The following is a 17,557-nucleotide window of genomic DNA, read 5'->3' as shown; positions in this document are numbered from 1 at the left end:
CTCTTGAATTTTATTTCACATCTCGTTCTCGCCTGTACTCCACCTCACAATCCTTAGTAGAATGGGGTCCCCTACAAGCTCAGCATCTATCATGAATTGATCCACCAATTTTTGTGATATTTTCTTCCATTGCGTCGAGCTTTGCAATTACTGCACTGATAATATCTTGACCTCCATCTTTACTTGACTTTTCTCTAGTGAAATCCTCCTTTGAGTTATGATACTCTCTTGAATGCTTAGCAAATTCTTCAATCAAAGCTTTATTTGTTGTCAGATTCTTCTTTGTCATGGTCCCTTGCGAATCTAGAAGTTGACGAGTGCACACATTGACTTCATCATAAAATATCAAGATTTCTTGTTGCACATTGAAGTCATGTTGAGGGCAATGTCGTAACAATCTCTTGTAACGTTCCCAAGCATCGTATAATGACTCCCCCTCTAATTGTTGAAAATTCTGGATGATTCTTTTAAGCTTTGCCACTTTCAACGGAGGAGTAAACTGGTTGATGAACTCAGTCTTAAAATCAGCCCATGACGTGATTGCTCCAAAGGGAAGTGATTTTAACCATTCTTTTGCTTCACCCTTCAATGTGACCGGTAAAAGTTTAAGCATCACCGCATATTTACTCACGTTTGGAGCACTAAAATAATTTGAAATCTCCACCACCTCTTCTATATGCTCATAAGCGTCCTCGTGCTCCTTCCCATAAAAAGGTAGATCTTTTAGCATGCCAAGAATATGTCCCGGTAGTTCAAAATTTGTAGTGGTTGGGATTTTTGGTGGATCAAGACCCCATTTGTTTTCGTTCCTTATATGTCGTTTGTACTCTTCCATTAACATGGTCGTGATGTCTCCCATTCTTTCCTGCTAAGATAAAACTAGAAGAACACACGTAAATGGAACAAAAAATAACTGAACTAAAAATTAACTGTAACGTAACCACGACGTGGCCAAGATGCCCACGACGTGGTTGTTGATCGAACAAAAAAATAATTGCAGAAAAGTTAACTTTTTGCGGTTTTTACCACACAAAAAGGATCGAATAACTTAAAGCAATTAAACTAAAAATCAAATAAGCCGTTCCCCGGTAACGGCGCCAAAAACTTGATGTGTCCTAATAGCTACACCTAATTTTACCTACTATCCTACTAGCTATTCGACCCAGTGTACCCTTTTGCAAATAGTATAGCACAATAGTCGGGTATCGATCTCAGGGAATGGAATTAATAATTTAACCTACTTACTATTAAATTAACCTAAAATTCTAAGCAAAAGTAAAATGGTTTTTATCTAATTTTGCAAGTTTAGACAAACTTAAATTCTCAACAACTTATTCAATCAAATATTAAAAACACTTATGTTAGTTCGAATCCACTTTCCCTCAATGGTTGGCTATTAATTATGGATAATTCTCGTTGGTTACCAATTAATATATTTTTAGCAATTCAAGTCCAAATTTACTAATGTTGAATTAATTCATGTAGAGCTATGCATGGTCACACATAATTTAACACATAATCAATTATTAATTATTACTGGATCTATGTAAGATTGACTAAACAAACACAATATTATAGTCACAATATATGTTCTCTAGCACAGCCAAAACTAATACTTTAATCACTTAACTAAGATTGGTTGGATCCTAGCTCTAGCAATTCAATGGTCACTAAATTACTAGGTGTCAAGTTCATGCAATTCAATATTCACTAAACTACACAGAACATGAGTTAAAGCAATTTAAGTATCAAATTCTAACATGCTAGGTATTAACAATCAAACACAAGCATTCAGCCAACACGAAAAATCCATAATCAAATAATTAATTCATGAGTTCAAGCTTCATCTAGCTAACAGGAGCAGCTAGATTTAGCTACTCATAGTAACAATCAAACACACAATCTTCATTATTAAAAACATAGTAATGTACCAAACTAAGAAATAAGTTATGATATTCTCCTTCTCCTTCCTTGGATGTTATTACTAAGTTTCTGCCTTCTTTTCCTATGAAAAACGACTTTTGGACTCTCTATTCTATCTAGCCAACCTCTCAAATCCATAAGCATCAAGGATATTTGTACTTTTCGAAATCACCCTCCTCACGACATGAGAAAAGTCTTCTCACGTCGTGAGCTCAGTCCTGATCCGTATCGAACACGGATTCTTGCCTCCGGATGCTTATCTTCTAGAATCTTTATACTCACGTTGTGGGACATGATTCCTCACGTCGTGAGGTTGACTTTTTGCTGAATTCTTCATCTTTTAAGCTTTAAACCTCCAAAGTTCCAATCATTGTCGCTTTTAGTCCTTATTCTTCAATACGACTTCTTTTGGCTGCAAAATGTAATTAGATCTTATAACTACCATTTATCTATGCAAATAACCAAAATATTAATCAAAATGCATTCAAAAATTGTCTAAAAATATATATAAATATGACAATATTAACTACCCCGAATAAATGTATGAATATCTTGTAAGCCAATTACCCATTTTCTCCCTTGAAGAAATGAATTGCACATTTTTTAAGGAGTGTCAAAAATGGAAAAAATTGTAAATTTAGTATCAAAATCGCAATAAAATGAAAATATAGTGTCTTTTACGTCACTTTTTTTTCGCTTCTGACACATCATAATTTCATGTCAGCATTACATAACCAAATAGTGTGAAGTCAGCATGTCACGTCAGTAGTGACAACAGGATGACCTGAAGCAAACCGGCAAACTGGTCAGAATCATAACAAATTAGGGGTGAGCAAAACTAAATCCGGAAAGCCAAAAACCAACAAAACCGAAACCACAACGAAACCGACACTTTGGGTTTGAGTTTTTCAGAAATTGAAAATTTTGATTTGGGTTCGGTTTCGGAAATTTCATAACCGATAAAAACCGAACCGAAATTATTATATTATATAAATATTATACGGATTATATACATATTATATTATAATGTTGTGAAAAATAAACATAACTACAAAGTTGACAAAGTGGTAAGTTGCTAAACGCTTAACTTGGATGCCCCAAGTTCGATACTTGGCCATTTCACAGGGTGTTTTATTTTGTTTCTTGGTTTCTGATATTATATCCTTCTTAAATTGTTTTCTACGGTTCTAAAAAAATTCAAATGGGTTTGGGTTTAAACCCAAAACCGAGTTTGGAAAACCGAAAAACAAAACCCATCGGTTTATGTTTAGGGTTCAATTTTAAAAATTTCAAAATTGATATATCGGTTTAGGTTTGGTTTTGGGTCAAAACCGACCTATGCTCAACGTTACCAAAAAATTGAAAACCGGTTAAAACGTGCACCACTATAAAACTGAAAGTTCCTATGACTTTAGATTATAGCCCATACTAATCGGTTATTTTTCCAATTTTTGAGAAAACCGGTTAAAACGTGCACCACTATAACAAGATAATATAGTTTTGGGCCAAACACTATTCAAGGCAATCAGTTGGGTATTATACTTTTGCCAATAATAAATCAAAACTTCTCCTTTCTTTTACTTCATTTTCATGGGCCTATTTATTTAAATTATAGCCATAATATGATACTAGAAACGCATTATAAAAGGTTTTGACCTAGCACTATTCAACAAAAATCTCATTTGGGGTTTTACATTTTTACCAACAATTAACAATCCAAATTTATGAAATCTCAGCTATTCCCGTAATATTATTGAAGTATAAGACTATAAGACGTTCATATTATGTATTTTTGTTAGTTTTATTTGATATATTTTTTCAACTTAAGATTTAAACATCATTCGAATTAGGGATGAGCATCGGAACCGGTCCGACTAGAACCGGCCCGAGAACCGAACTTGGTGGAAAATAGGTACCGGAGCGGACCGCCAATTCTATCGGTTCCTATTCCGGTTCCGGTTATTGCCTCGTCTTCAATGTTAGAACCGGTCCTCGAGAAATAGCAACGTATTTTGAGAAATAATTAGTACATTGTTAAATGGTGCTGAAACAAGAAAAATCTGATTTGATATGCTTTCTTGCGGGCTTTGTAAGTCATTCAATTTTTAATCAAATCAAGAGTTTTTATAGTCTAAAATTAGCTACAAAACCTAAACAACATGTAGGAAAAAGAATCAGGTCAATACAGGTTAAAATGAGTGAGATATGCACATTTTAACAAAAACGTCAGATTACGTTTTAATTTTGAAACAGAAAAAAAAAGTCTGATTTGATATGCTTCCTTGCGGGACTTGTAACTCATTCAATTTTTAACCGAATCAAGCGTTTTTATAGTCTAAAATTATCTACAAAACCTAAATAACATGTAGGAAAAATAATAATGTCAATCCCACTTCAAATTCGTGAGATATAAACATTTTAAGCCGGTTCGGTTCGGTTCCTGGTTTTGGGACGGTTCCAATGATCGGAATCTACCGGTTCCCGGTTCCACAAGAATATCGTCCCGGTCCCGGCCCGATCGGTTCTATCCGGTTCCGGTTCCGGTTCTGATACCGGTTCCGACCGCTCCCCGGTCCAAATGCTCATCAACTATGAGCCGGTTAAGACGGATAGGGTGGTGTTTGGCTACATCATCGAGTTAAAACTGAAAGTTAAATAGCATCTATTGCATTGATGAGGTAAACGCATGTTTGTTGCTTAAAAAGCTTTGACATGAAACCAATAAACCAACTTTAATAGTGGTGACGGACACATGTTCCACGAGCACCACTACAACACCAACAATGCGTAGACAAAAAGTGTTACACATCATACGCATCAGTCTACTAGTCAACGTCAAAATTATACGTTTTCATTTGTATCTTTTATTTTTGAAATTATTTTTTGGTAAACATCTGTTGCTAATTCTTCGTTTAAACGTTTTAGTTTTATTGCGTGATTGGCGTCCATTTTTAAAAATTATTTTAAAATATGTTGTTTCTGGCGTGGGAATTGCTTTATGCTGTAGTTAGTTACCTCTTAATATATCTCTTTCTAATTTTTGTCCATATTGTAAGTATATAGTTGTATATTTAATCAAAATGTTTTATGTATATTATGTGGATTATACTATCAGTACGTTACATTCCAGCATGTAGAGTTGAGTGGTCCTCGCCAAATAAGGATGGGCAAATTGGTCATACGATCTCCAGTCACCCACAAAATGATTAAATATATATGTATGGCCAATTTAGCTAACTTCTAAAAACTCTATGGGGCATGTTCTTCAACTGAATCCTCATCCCTTGAAATATATATATATATATATATATATATATATATATATATATAAAAGCTTGATTTAATTCCAAAATTTTTATAATTTAACATCTATATATATATATATATATATATATATATATATATATATATATATATATATATGGAAAAATAAATATACCGTTAAATGTATATAAGCTTAGATACCCAAACTCACTATATTACGTCGTTTTGTATCATACAATACATTCTAATTGTCCAATGTTCTTATAATTTAACATCTAACTTGATTTAATTCCAAAATTTTTATAAATTACACATTATCTTCCTCTTACATAATTTTCATTTTCAACTACAATATATGTAGCCTAGTAGTTGTTCGGAAAAAAAATATGATGTAAGAGAAATATAATAGTGAAATTTCGAATATCTTGAAAGTAAATCAATTAAGGTTGAAGTTTAAGAACATTATAATGAACTAGGTGTGAGACCCGTGTAATACACGAGTTTATTAAAAATAAAAATTTAATATCAATATTTAAACATAAATATATTATAAAATAATACTTTTACATAACATAATGTAATCTTTTGGAACATTTATAAAAGAAATCAAATATTTTTTAGAGCATTTATGAGACTTTATTATCAAATTAATAGAATGATTCTCTTTCCTTATAAAACTCGTTAGAATTTTGTGGAATATTATTTTAAAAAAATGGAAATTAACAAAAAAATGACAAGTGGAAAATAATAATTCTAAAACTCCCACAAAATTACATGTGTCAAAACTCTTGAGAATTTGACAAGTGACAAAAAAACCTTCATTTATTAGAGATGATATATCAAACAAAATGACGTATTATGGTGTGTTTGGGTACCTAAGCTTATATACCCTTAAGGGTATATTCACTTTTCCCATATATATATATATATATATATATATATATATATATATATATATATATATATATATATATATATATATATATATAGATCGGATGAAGACTCAAAATTCGGTGAGGACTGCAAGGACAAATCTGGTCCTTTATTGTAAAAAAAATGTGTGGTTGTGATTATTTTTGGTTTTTTGTAATTAATTAGGCGGTGACATTTTTGTGTCTAACATGAACTTTTGGTACTTTTCTTAATGAAGGGCAAAGTTTTAGAGGACAAGCTGATCAATCTACATTTCTACTACCCTAGTTTAGATTATCATTATGATGTCTCCCCTTTTCATATGACGAACACCCAATTCATCCCTTAGAACTTCGATTTCTTGTTGTTTGATGTGTCAATCCTTTGTAAATCTAGTAAACATCGTCAGATGTTGCTGTGCAGTTCAAAAAGTGTATTCATTCCTTCCGTTTTGGTCAGTTTGTTCGAAATACATAAATACTTTGGTGGTGTTTCGATTTTCTAGATTTTCAACTAAATTGGACTCAGGTAAACTTTATATCTTTATTTTGCATGTTTGATTAATTGTGTTTTGTGATAATGTTTATGATACATTCATTTTTATTTGTTTTAAACCCTAATTTCATGAACTTTTAGTGATTCTTACATGTTTGCTTAACATTTTGCTTTTACTGAAGTTATTTTCGATGTTTTTTTAATTCTAAGATTGATTCACTAAAGTTTTTGAGTTTGAAAAAGTTTTTTGGATGGAGAAACTAAATAAAACAATCAATGTGACTTGAATAGAAGGATGCTCGCAAGGTGTTCGATGTAATGTCTGAACAAAACTACATCCTGAAAAAAAAACTTTTACTGTTTTCGTTTGTTTATATGTGATAAATATTGATGTAGTTGTTTTATAAGAATCATGAATAGTTTTTCTTGTATTTTAGTTTTTAGATAAAGTGATAGATACATTTAACATGTTAAAAAGAGTATGTATTATAATATAAATCATAACTTTAGGTTATGTTAAAAAACAATGATTTTAGACTTAATGAATACTAGATACATTTAAATTGGCTTTTTCTTTTTATTCGAATAAATGGTGTTGTGGAAAAAGCTTGGCAGAAAATGGAAGATATACATATAGATGTAATATCATTTCTTTCTTAAAGAAGGTTTCTTTGCCACAAGTATTTATCATATCTGTTATATTTTATATCATTTTAATATTTTTTAAAAATATTTTATACTTTTTGACTATGAATATCACATTTCACTTGCTAATATGATGAGAGAAAGAATGAAGAATAAAAATGATCACATTCCACTTGTTATTGTTTCTAGAGAAATGTTAAAGAAGAAAAAGTTTAATGAGCATGCTAAAAGTGGTTTGTTTCTAATGAGTCATATGCAAATTTAAAGTGGTGGCGGATCAAATAATGTCCATGGTGATTTTAAATGCTAGTCGAATGAATAAGCACCACAAGTAGATGAGATAAGAAAGAAGTATGCTGGTAAGATATTGTTGTTTGAATTTAGTTTGTGTAAACCTAATTTTTGACAACTTTAGATGGCTTTGATCATTTGACAACTTACAAAATGAGAGATTTATAGTGAAGCTCATCTACATGATGTTGAAGTTGAATAAAACTTTGTTGAAGTGTTAATCAATATTGAAGTGTGGGTTTGTCATCATTGAAGTATTGAGCCAAGTGTGGGTTTGTCTTTTGACATTTTCCTCGTCATTGTGATTTTCAACAATCAAATTTAGTTCATATGAATGAGTTAGATGTTTTGAACATATCAATTCATTGTAAATGTTCAATGAAACGCCAAAGCAAAAATATTAACAACTATTTGAAAGTTAAAACAACATTTATTGATTTTTAAAAGTTTCTTAGCTCTGTTGGAATTTTGCATATTATGAATTCATGAATTTGGACTAAAATTCTTGGTGATTGATATCATCCATTTTTGTTAGAGGTTTACGATTTCTATGTTGATCAATTCCACAATAGTTTTTTAGTCAATCACCAGACCATCAAGGTTCTTGAAATACTCTTCATCGTATAGCTTCTGCTGACATGGGTGCTTATAGTGAACACACTGGTTTATGTATTCATTAGTAACTTTTTATGTTAATTTGACCGTTTGTAGCTTTTATATATAATAAGAGTTTATTACTCTTGAAACTATTAAGTTTACATATGCATTTCATGTTACAAGGGTATATTTGTCATTGTTACTGAATTTCATTCCATGCCTTCATGTTTTTCGTATTTCTACTTACAAAACAACAAAACAACGTAGGTGAATTATTCATTCCATTTCAACAAGGTAACCAAAAATAAAAATGAAAGTTCTATGACTTATATTATTTGGATCGCATTTTTTATGGACGATAGTCATGATCCAAAACTTTATAATATGATTCAAATTTTTTATGATCCAAAATGTTATGAACAATAATTATTTATCCAGTGGCAAAAATCTACATAACTATAGCATTCTATTTTACAATGGTATGATGTAAATAATCTACTATGATCCAGACATAAGAAAACTATATAATTTTTATTTATTTATTTATTTATGCATTGTAAAACTATACTTATTTCATCCCATATAATTCAGTGTTCACATGTCTTAATTATTAACCAAAACCTATTATGATCTAAAAGTTGTTATGATCTAAAACTTGTTATGATCCATGATGTGTTATTTTTAATGCACTAGTTTTTTTATATATAATCCTAGTCTATCGCATCTAAACCACACCTTAAATCACACCTTACATGCAGTGAACCTGATCAAGTATAATATAGTTTTGATAAGCAAATGTGTCGAACTCAATGGGAACGGTAATGAATTAATATTATAATTTTTTTATTATAGGTTATACTAAATAAAAGAAAGTAATAAAAAGGGGTTTTGATTATTAAAACTCAATTAATAACTAAACTAACTAGATAAACTGATTGGAAACGAATCACTTCAAGTACTTTGGTTTAGTTTGGATTACTTCTCAAAACCATGGTTAACTTCGTTAATAGTGCGATGGATCTATTAGTTGGTTTAACGAGTTCTAATGTGACTAGTTATCTTGATCGGATTTCCTAGTACTAATAATTATTGAACAACTAACACAATGATCATGCAATTAGTGAACACATAATTAAAATAATATATTTAGAATATGAAATATATGATCTAGTAATTTCTCATCAATGGCCATAACAATAAATAAAAGCATAGCATGAATATTTAAGAGCTCTAACACAACCAAATTCAAGTATTAATATTACATAACCTTGGGATTTGATCAATCACTAGTCCTAACAGTTTAATAGTCATAAACTAATTTAGATTCAAGTTAATGTAATTAGACTGGTCCCCTTAACTACAAAAACTCAACAACAGGCAATAAAAATCATAACTTTAACATGATAGGTGATGATCAATCAAACACAACTAATAACCAAACTAATAAAATCCAAATCATAGAAATCAACACATAAAATCGAGTTTTATCTACTCCAAACAAAAGAAATAGGTTTTAACACCTGAATTCAGAAAGTAAAAATAGTAAGAACAGAAATGGAATACTAATCATGATCACAAAAGCAAACCGAATTATTCCCGACATGAATCCGCTCTCTAATCCTTCAGATCTTCGCTCCATATCAGCTTAACGACCCTCAGGCCACCTTCAAGACCCTCAAAACGGCTTCTCTAAGGTTTATAGTCGTAGGGAACGAATTAGGTTTCAAGATCTATCATTAGGTTTAATTTTTGGCTTTATTTCTAGCTTTTAACTTCACCACGGCATGGTGAATAGGCCACATGTCGTGGTAGATTGTTTCTTCTCATCCACGAAAATTTTCTGATGCACCACGTCGTGGTAACGCTTTCCACGCCGTGGTCACTGAGAATCAGCATTTTCTCAAAACACGAAACTTGTCCGAAATTTTGTCTAGTTTTCAAAACATTTTGAATCTCGTCAACCGGAGTGACGAGTCAAGAGATATGGCCAAAACATTGACGAGGGATCAAGTTGTCAAACATCATCCTTTTTGTGTCTTTTTAGCTCCTTTCTTCTCCTTTTGCATTACATCTCCTATTTTAACTGTAATTGAACATTTCAAAGCATATTAAGTATCATATATCTTAAAATATAACATTTTTACTCAAATACATTACGCTAATGCCATAAATATATAGATAAATATGGCCATATCAATCCAACAATTATTTGAAAAAATTGACATAATTCAAAATTATATGATTATAAATGATATGATTCAAGCATATAACCATTTAATATGTATTCAATTTTGCATCATAACGTATTGATAAACATGATATGAACAAACATTTATGTAACATATAATATAATTCATAGTATAATACTATTTTCATCATAACATTTTAATAAGTAATAATCCAAAATATGGTATAAAAGTAAAGCTTGTTTATGAACCAAAACTTATGTTAAAAAGTTAACTTGATTAAAAATGATATGATTCAAAACATATAATCCAAAAGCTATGATCCAAAAATGATATGATTAAAAATGATAAATTTGATTTAGAATTATATGATTCAAAAAGTTATGAACCAAAAAGTTATGATTCAAAATGATATGACATAAATGATATGATTCAAGTTACAAAAATTTGTTTCCAAATTATGTTATATGATTCAAAATTATACGATCCAAAGTGTTAATGATACAAGATGCTATGATTCAAAATGTTATGATGCAAAATGATATGATTTCAATTATACGATTCAAAAAGTTATCATCCAAAATGGTATGATTTCAGTTATATGGTTCAAGTTATAAAAGTTGTTTCCAAAAGTTTGTTATATGATTAAAATGTTATGATTCAAATGGGACATCCCCAAGTTCATAGCCAGAAAAGACCGATTTATTTATGCTTATTTTGAAATCGGAGTATTCTTAAAAGAATAATATTGCAGAATTTGTTCCCAAAAACATGATAATGATATTATCAAAACATTTGTGATGAAACGTATTTTATTTATATTAAAAACCTTGGGATGTCATTTTCGATACAGTACATAAACATAAACGAAATAATACATGCCTTACACTAGTTTATCTAAACTACTGGCCTATAGGAATCCATAAATCTCTCATCATATCATCACACCTGTGCTCTTATGCCACTACCTGAAATATAAGAAACTAAGTGGGTCAAACTTGGAGGCCTGGTGAGCACATAGGGTTTTCAAACCACAATAATTAAATCTTTATTTATTATTATAAAATCATCAACCAAATTACCCCTTCTCGCTATCCTCACTCTTTGTCCCTGTCATCTAATTTCAAGGGACCTATCCTAAGGATCATCTTCGGGATAGACAATAATGCTTAAGGGAGTCCATAAAAATATATGTCAGTAAGGAAACCATGAGTGGGGGGATGGAGTACACCTGGTAAACACTAAGTTCAAAAACACATACAGGTTGCGAGCCTGCTAACATTCCACTGAACCGTTTAGAATAGTCCGTGGTCGTTATCTATACTCTGCTAGACAATTGGGTCATCTTTAAAGTCAAGGCCTCTAATCATCTATATCACCTTTAATCTCTCATCATCTATATTAAATTTCATCTCTCATCATCTATATCATCTTATATCTACCCATCTTTACCCAACATATTTATGGGTAATAAAATACATATACAGTTTAAAATCGAGTAAAACATGTATAAATCGTTCATATAGCATGGATATCAGGAACATAGATAATATACACATATAACATGTAATTATCTTAAATACTTTATATGTATGTGTAAGATGAAAGTAACTATGTACTCACTTGATAAAATGGGTGACTGGTGATCTGGGTAGAACTTCGTGTAACACCTCAGATATTCCTTGACGCGACCTAAGTATAATTACTATAGAGTTTTGGTCTAATTATCCTAGAGACTAAGAATAGTTTAGATCCTCACTAATCCCAATGTCTACATCAAGATCTATCAAGTAAGGATCAGACAGGCAGGACAGTTGGGAGGCAGGATCATTCGACATAATAGCTTTTCTGAAATCCAACAACCAAACCAACATAACCATTCTAAACACCTCTCCCGTAAGTAGAGCATTTAGTATAATGACATGGAATTACTGATAAATCTTATTTATAGGTTCATAATGACGACTTATGACTATAAATATAAGTTACACATAAAAGACTGGAGTGTAGCTTAACTTACAGATGTTCTTCCTGAAAGAAGTTAGGAAATTTAACCGGTAGAGCTTCTACTCGCTAGCTACTACTTCTTCGTGGATCGTAGGGCTTCATCGAAGGCTAAAACAAAGGTAAATGGGCTAGAATCGAGAGAATTGAGAGAGAGAGAGAGAGAGAGAGGAGGATGGGGAGTGAGGAAGCAAATGAGCAGCCGAAGTCTATTTATAGTGCAACTGCACGTCGCGCCTAGTGTACGCTCCGCACACACCTGAGACGTCCCTCCTCCTAGTTTCTGCTACGTGTCGCAAATATGGTGGTACACGCCCCACCTTCTAGAAGGTGGGCGCCGTGCAACCCACCTACGCTTGGCGATTCTCGGAAAACTTTAGAAAATTATATCTTTTTCTTACGAGCTCCGTTTTCGACGTTCGTTATATCCCCGGAAATCTCTCGATGAGATCTACAACTTTTGTTTAGATTCCGTCGGCTAATTTTGAATTTATTTTTTAAGCTATATTTTTTAACAGGATTAGACTGTTAAAGTTCGTTAAAAATTCATAACTTCCTCATATGTTATCCGTTCTCGATTGTCTTTATATCGACGGAAACATATGGACGAGAACTTTATCCCTCGTTTAGATTGCTTTTCCTAAAAATCAACCGATTTCTACTTCGGTTTCTGAGTCGTATACTGCTACGCTGAAACTTCTAAAAATCCTAACTTCCTCTTACGAAGTCAGATTGAGGCGTTCTCTATATATACGCTCTCGGTTTAACGACTTCTACGACTTTCGTTTAGATTACTAAGGCTAATAATCGTCCTATCTCCGATTTGCTTTTTCCGATATCGTAGTCGTGCTTGTTTTAACGTGAAACTTCAATGGGTCATAACTCATCCGTTATAAGTCTGTTTTGAGCGCTCCTTATACCTCTGAAATCCTTATTATGACTACTTCGTCTCACTCATAGGCTATTCGTCCTAATCTTTAATCTAGTTAGACGCGAATTATATCCCTAATTTATTACGTAGCTATAAGTACACAATGTATACATATATATATATATATATATATATATATATATATATATATATATATATATATATATATATATATACATACATACAAATACCATGTAATAATCAAATTACCCTCTTTTATTAACCTCAAAAGATTACAATCATTGACCCTAACCACTTCATCATCTTTATTAATGTCTAGTGGGAAACACGGGCGTTACACGATCCAAAGTATTGTGATACAACAATTTTATGAAACAAAAACTACATGTCAACTCAACTTTGTATGGACAACTGGAACGACCCTTCTTTCGATTAATATTACAACTAAATTTTTTACGTTATATTACAATATATAACTAGTTGGATAAGTAAAAATATGAAAATGAAAAGTAACAAAAAACAAAAAAAAATTTGATAAACATCACAAAACTAGGAAATATTACATAATACCAAAAGTTTAATGTGTATAAATCAGCATCACCTCAACCAAGATGAATCATAATTAAAGAAACCAATGAGAGGCCAACTAAATCACCAAGATTAATCATAGATGAAGCAAAAAAAAACTTTTAAAAGGAACCCCTTATAATAAACAATACTTTTTTGTATTTTTGTCTTGAATTTTATGTGAAAGAAATACAAAAGCTGCATAGATATACGCCATTAAGAATCAAAGCATCTGTAACACCCATTTTGAAGAAAGAAATCCAATAGCACCAATACTCAAAAACTCTAACCAGATAAAAAGATACCAAAATCTTTAGGGGTTAGTCAAATCCTCCAACCAAGTTGAGTTGATGAAACATTAAAAGGCAGTCAACATCCTCCATAAAATAGGTTTTTATTAAGCCAATATGAGGAAAAGCAAGGATAATAATATTTCTTTAGAATTAACTTAAGGTCACAGGAAAAAAGAAGTAAAAAATAATTGTTTTCCAATATAAATAACCCTTGAGTCCTTAATTCTTCTTAGTAGCTCAATTGGTTGTATTAAAAATAATACATGTATATTGTTACATATACATGTGTGAAAACAACAAATGTTCTTTTAAATCTAAATACATGTGAAAGTTGAATAACAAAGTGTGACAATTTTATCATGGTGATCAATATAACAAAGACATATTTGGAATATTAAAATTTGTAGTCAAAGGTGTGAAAAGAAAAAAGGAATATAGAGATAATTGTTCAAACCCCTTAAAAACGAGTGTCTTGACTTATGATTCGACTTTATTTCAAAATTTATGATTTTGTTTTCACATTCATTGGCCAAAAACTGTTTAAAGTCTATTCAAATTGTTGCATATAATTTATTTAAGTTTCTCATACACAAGCCCCAACTTAGTTTTGTTTGCATGAGATCATGAACATATGTTAATATCCCCTCTTATAATTAAATTCATTCCCACTAAATCTTCTTAGAGACACATATAACACATATAAAAGCAACCAATCTAGTTGAACTAACAAAAACCATATGAAAAAAAAATCATTTTTTTAACCCAAGTATAAATCATGTTTTTAAGAAGCAATTTGCATTGATTCATACTGACTAGGAATCTAAAGTAGTGTGATTTCTAGAAAGGCAACACCTGAGAAAATTTCTGGCAAGGAGGGGGAAGGCTTTCACGAAGAGCAATTGGTCGAAACTGCAAGTCCCCATGGAATCTCCGCCCAAGCACATCAGAGAAAGGCAACACCTGTTTCTCCTTGAAAGGTAATCATTCCCTTTTTACCTTTAAAAGGGGGGGGGGGTGAAGGAAGGGAATAAGAACAGAAACGAAACAAAAAAAATCAAAAACAAGAAATCGTACTTCCATTAACAACAAAAAATTCAGGCACCTCTTGACGGTGCCGTCACTCGGTGCTCATCCCCGCACCAGCAAGAAAACACTCATGGAACTCCTCGGGAACAACGGTAAAACTTTCCAGAAGACGAACAATTTCTTGATCCCAACCAAGAAGTTTGGGTGCACTATCAGAATTCGTTTCAATTCGAATGTAGGGACCCCCAACTAAAGAGTTGTCCACCCAGAACCAATGATTTTGCCAGTTCTTCGGGCTGCTCTTCCTGTCAGGAACAAGAATGTGAGCATTCTTCCAAGTGTAGAAAGTAAACTTGTTACCAACAGTAGAAAAATGAAAGAAGTTCTTGAACACCAAGAGACTTGGAAGAAAACCTTGAGATCGACACAACATCTCGAAAACAACAACCTTGTTTACATCATTGGGAGTAAGGTCGTAAATATTGACCTCGTTTTTATGAAGCACCTCGTCGAGAAAATCAGGGGTCGGAAGCCAGTAGCTGATATCAAAGGTCCTGACATAGACACCAAACTTTCTCGGAGGAGGTTCCAGAAATGAGGCACCGTCCAATGGGAATAGTGCTCTATCCTCCGGCTAAAAACCGTACTTCTCCCGTAGAGTCTCAGCATACTCAGGAGTCGGGATAACATCATGGGAAGAAATCATGCTAACATGGAGAGCCATTTTATTTGAAAGTTGAAAAACGAAGGAAGAAGAAAACTAAAAAGGAAAGAAGAAAGCGTATAAAGAGGAAGGTGGGTACTTATGGATAGAGATCATGGTAAATCAAATGCCTAGAAAAAGCGGGACAGTTCGCAGAGGCAATAAATTCTTGACGAGTACGAAATCAACATGTGCATCAATGAGTCTAGCACATGATGACTCGCTACACTGCTTCATCACTACTAGACTAAGGGATTAATGATGTACTCCATAGTGGTCCGTCGTGACACGACTAAACACGATGGCATCTTGTCATAGCGAAGCGGCCACTGGCTTAAACGCATCAAAGGAGAAACAACTGGACAACACTAACCAGCCAGGCCCTGGAGCCAGCAGATACCGATGTCGAGGCTAGATCTTGACAAGACGGACAATAGGATCAGTTATCCCCAACAGCCAGTGTCATACAGGATAAGAATTCTTGATCTCCATGCAGGGCTATGAGTTGGCGTATGAAAGCAATCGCCAGTATGGTTATGCACGTGCCACTACCATGTATTCCCTCCGCACCAATCAGGACATAAGAGGATTCAGATAGGGAAAAATGGACCAACAGCAACCCGGTATGCCAAAAACCGTTGCTATGCCCCCCCTCGGTCCTAAAAGCGCTAACTATATAAGAAACGCATGGATTTCCTGAGGAGGTATGTTTTCTCTAAATTCTCTCAATACGATATCACCTAATAACTTTACTCAACCCATTGACTAGAGCATCATAGCATCCTCCCGGAGAACGTCTGACGTATTTCTCGATTGTGACTACAGGTTCTGTTTGGGAGATTCCTGAACCAACTGGGGTTAAGCTTGTAGAACGACGTCGCAACAATATATATATATATATATATATATATATATATATATATATACTAGTTAATAACCCGTGAAAATTACAGTTACAAAATTAATTAAACTTTAATAGCAAAAACTTAAAATTATTAATCAGTTATTTTAAATAAATTATTAATTAAGAGATGTTTTTTTAGTTGTATAAAATTATAATCGTTGATTTTAAAAAAATAAATTACATTATAATCTGTATTAATTTAATTTTAATGTTATTAATTTAATATAATTAGAATGAAAAATTTAAAATTTAAAACTTAAAATGCCGAATTAATAGTTTGACAAATAACATGTATGGATAAAGAAAAATAAACCTATTATATATATATATATATATATATATATATATATATATATATATATTATTGTTGTTATTGAGAAATACAAATTGGTTGGAGAGTCTCGAATACACTTTTAATCCCGATGTTGATATTACTCCAACCAAGAAACATGTGATTTTTGAATAATATTATCGGTGTTGGTGATTACCAATAAAGAGAATCAAGTTGTTTAAAATCAATTAGTTGTTAGCAACTAAATGAAAAATAATTAATATTGTTTTATTAGATCGAATTAATTATTAAATATTTTAATAAGTTTCAATTATATTATTTGTCTTAACTAATTATTTTTTGAGCAACGAGAAGATCGAATTTTTAGAGGTCTGAACTCGAGCCGACTATGCTTTAGAGTATTTCATAGTAAATGATCACAATACACCGTTTAGATGGTGGTTAACTAATATTCTCTCCGTCCCAAATTAATTGTCCACTTTTGACTTTTGAAGTCTTTTTTCTTCAATTTTGACCTTAAATATTTTTATTTGTGTTATATATTACTTGATAAAACTTATAAC

General features: G+C 32.0%; 1 non-coding gene across 1 annotated transcript; it reads left to right on the top strand.

Moving 5' to 3' along the window:
* Window positions 1-368: 368 nt before the first annotated feature.
* Window positions 369-475, top strand: LOC145151770 (small nucleolar RNA R71). Its single transcript, XR_013732325.1, has one exon. It is a non-coding gene; the product is annotated as a small nucleolar RNA R71 (small nucleolar RNA).
* Window positions 476-17,557: the final 17,082 nt, after the last annotated feature.

The sequence above is a fragment of the Lactuca virosa genome, chromosome 1 (assembly GCF_052849685.1).
Source record: "Lactuca virosa cultivar CGN04683 chromosome 1, Lactuca_virosa_CGN04683_v6, whole genome shotgun sequence".
In the NCBI taxonomy this organism is placed as follows: Eukaryota; Viridiplantae; Streptophyta; class Magnoliopsida; order Asterales; family Asteraceae; genus Lactuca; species Lactuca virosa.
This window is presented reverse-complemented; position numbering and strand designations above follow the sequence as displayed.